The 3,645-nt window shown below is 45.2% G+C and overlaps 1 long non-coding RNA gene across 1 annotated transcript in view; it reads left to right on the plus strand.

Annotated features, from left to right (window-relative positions):
- The window catches only part of LOC132417559 (uncharacterized), a 3,537-nt gene extending 587 nt beyond the window's left edge, over positions 1 to 2,950 (plus strand). Inside the window, exons 2-3 of the long non-coding RNA XR_011246335.1 lie at positions 411 to 484; positions 2,076 to 2,950. This is a non-coding gene — a long non-coding RNA (uncharacterized lncRNA). The remainder of the gene's footprint in view (positions 1 to 410; positions 485 to 2,075) is intronic.
- The last annotated feature ends 695 nt before the right edge of the window (positions 2,951 to 3,645 follow it).

Raw genomic sequence — 3,645 nt, forward strand, 5'->3', positions numbered from 1 at the left:
CCTAGTGTCAAGCTTTTCTTGTTAGGGTTTTGCAGAGAAATCCATGGTCCCCTTGGGCTTATCTCTCTTATCTCATCTGAGGTTCCCTACTTGGGGTTTGAATGCCCCTCCAGAACGCTCTCGCACCCGTCATGTAATCAGCCCGTAGATGAAGCCTATTATTAGGTTCCTAGAGGCTTTTTCCCCTTTTGATTTTTAAGTGACTGTGAAAGCCTTGATTTATATCACAACTCTAATGCCAGGTATTTAGAGCAGCATAAACCAAATGGGATTAGAGGAAGTAAGTTACTGTAGGGAATTCATACCAGACAGCTCTGTGACCGCTTCTCTGTGTTGGCCTGCGGTGCCTGGAACACTGAACTTGGGCGCTGGGTTTTTTTAATTATTTTTTTCTCCATTTTCCATCCTAGGCACACTGCTGTCCATAGCCTCGGGAGTCTGGCTGAGCAGCATGAGAAATATAATTGGCACCCAGGGATGAGAGGTGAGTAGTGAAATCAAAGGCAAGGAGGGTCTGAAATACTGGGAAAGAAAAAGACACCCCCAACCTCAAGTAACAACTACAGTAAGACTTGGAAAGTTGACAACATAAACATGGGAGAACTGCTGTAACCCATGAGGGAGAGTGGTTTTATTTTAAGTGAATGTGTCTGAGGAGGGGACAGGCTATATGAACAGGGTACTTGAGATAAAATTAGAAATGAAAAACTTTGCACACATGAGAATGCTAATTAGCTAGAAACGCGGCACACGGATGGAAATATCAGAGAAGGCAGTACATTGCAGTGATTGCTAAACGGGACATCTTTTGACTTATTTAATGTCATGTACCAAAACTGATGGTGACTAGGGCACTGGGGAAATTCTTTTCTTTATGGAGGGGTAAGAATGAGGACCATACAATTCAGGTTTCCCTAGATGGAATGCCTGTCTTCGGAGAGCAAGAGGGATGGGAGGGACGAGGGCAAGGAATAAGAGCAGAGGTCAGGGCTTCCCTGGTGGCGCAGTGGTTGAGAGTCCGCCTGCTGATGCAGGGGACGCGGGTTCCTGCCGAGGTCTGGGGAGATCCCACATGCTGCGGAGCAGCTGGGCCCGTGAGCCATGGCCGCTGAGCCTGCGCGTCCGGAGCCTGTGCTCCACAACGGGAGAGGCCACAGCGGTAAGAGGCCCGCGTACCGCAAAAAAAAAAAAAAAAAAGAGCAGAGGTCAGGATGATCACTCATTGTTTGCAAAAGCCTTTTATACAGAATCTTATTTCTATTATGAATTGTTTTTATCACCCCCCCTCAATGATAAGGAAGCGGCAGCTTTGAGAAATGAAAATTTGTAGGAGGTCAGGTCTTACTAAGGACCTGATGGTAACTTACAATCTGTTACCATCGACTTTGTCACTGTTTTGCTCATCAACATTTAAAAACCCTTCCTGCTGCCCCTCCCCACACTGAGGAGCTTACACACCTGGACTCCAGGCTTCTTCCCTACACTGGTCTCCATACTCCTGGTACACCTGTGGTTAATTTATAAAGGAACAGAGCCAGGCATCTAGAGAGCACTCCACCCAGTAACATCAGAATACAGGCATGATGGGGACACTCTGCAAGACAGACCATTTGCATTAAAACAAGAAGATTCTGTGACTCTTTGCAACTATTTATTCATGTAAATTTTGACTCTTAAAACTATTCTCATGGACTGGCTTAAAATAAATAAGCTGGTTGGTCCAGCAAAATCTATATCAACATTACTGCCAAGACTGAAACAATGCCGTTTATAGGAGGCCTTTAATTTCCCACTCTTCTTTCCTGTGTTCGGTGCAAATATGGTATCAAGAGTCAGTTTCAACCCTTCAGCCAACTTATTCTCCAAAGAGATTTCTGTCCCAAGAGTATTGTCCGTGTCCCACTTTTGGGTGAAGGTCAGTCCATAGTTACAAATCTTGTATTTGGTCTCTAGGTTGCCTGATACTTTCCCTGTATCACTGTAAGCATGACCAGAAGTAGAAAATTCCACTCCACCATGTAACTTGCTTCTCAGATCTATTTTAACCATACCAAATCCATATCCTTTGTTGACAGATTTTTCTGGACCAACCATCTATGGCTGGGCTGTGTTGGCCATGGTTTGCTGGCTATCAGACGAGTTTTGACACAGCCAAATCCAAACTGTCACAGAATAATTTCGCCCTGGGTTACAAGCCTGCAGACTTCCAGCTGCACACTCACGTGAGCGATAGCACTGAATCTGGAGGGGCGATCTACCAGAAGGTGAACAAGAAGACCGAAACATCAATAAACCTCGCGTGGACGGCTGGCAGGAACAACACCTGTTTCGGCATCTCTGCTAAGTACAAGCTGGATTGTAGAACTTCTCTATCTGCTAAAGTGAATAATGCCAGGCTGATTGGACTGGGTTACACTCAGACCCTTCGACCAGGAGTGAAACTGACCCTGTCAGCTCTCATCTATGGAAAGAACTTCAGTGCAGGAGGGCACAAGGTCGGGCTGGGATATGAGCTAGAAGCTTAATGTGGTTTTGAATAAATCATCAGCTTTGTCCCTGGAGGTGAAGAGAAATGAACCCACTATGTTTTGGCCTTAAAATTCTTCTGTGAAATTTCAAAGGTGTGAACCTTTTCTTCTTCCAAAGAATCCTAATCCTCCCCACACTGAAGCCTAGATATTGAGTCCAGCCTAAGGGAGGTGTGCTTGAAGGCATGCCCGGAAGTTGTCATGTTCGTGCCACATTTCAGTTCAGTTCCGCAGTGTTATTTTCAACGTGTTGCTCAGCGAAGGTGTAGTGTCATGTTACAAAGGAGATGACCCGACCCGACCCTCCAGTTGTCCATCACATCCTGCATGTCCCAAAACACTTTTTCATGACCTTGTAATATATTGGTTTCTGTGCAGTAGTGGAATCTTTGGTTTTGAATCAGAGTAAAATAAAATAAACCCATCACATTTGGAACATTAAATAAATAAAATAAATAAGCTGAACACTTTTCCCTGTTTTTCTAATAAAGTAACACCTTTAACTGTGTGTGCGTGTGCGCACACACACACGGGGAGCACACACACACACACGGGGAGCGCACACACACGGGGAGCGCACACACAGGGAGTACTCCCCCTTCTGTTAATGACTTCTTTGAAGGCAGAGGAGAAGCATTAGGATGCAGGAAATTAACAAGTGTCAAATAAATCTGAGTCTGGAGGGGAACCGCGCTGGGAAGGAGAAAATTGGCCAATGTCTCCTTTCACAAATGGGTAGCTAAGTGAAAGGGGTGCAGACTGCAGTCTTCATTGTGTATGGGAATGACATGGAAGGCTTGCTGGGGTGCACAGTGCTGACGCCCAAACCCAGAGCTTGTGATGCAGCCTGTCTGCGATGGGGCCCAAGAATTTACCTTCCCACCAAGTTTTTAGATGATGCGTGCATGCCAAGAACATTCTTAGAGAACCACTGGTACGGGGGTTGACTTTGGGTCAAAAGGACTGGCTTTGAATCCTATATCTGCTGCTCTCTGAGCAAGGGAACTTTTTCCCTAAAAAACCCTAATTTACGTATAAGTTTGCTCATCTGAAAATATGGAAAATGCTATTTACCCAATAGACTTAGAAGAAGCAACAATATAGGCACAGTGGCTGA

Source organism: Delphinus delphis, chromosome 21, assembly GCF_949987515.2.
Source record: "Delphinus delphis chromosome 21, mDelDel1.2, whole genome shotgun sequence".
NCBI classification, from domain to species: domain Eukaryota; kingdom Metazoa; phylum Chordata; class Mammalia; order Artiodactyla; family Delphinidae; genus Delphinus; species Delphinus delphis.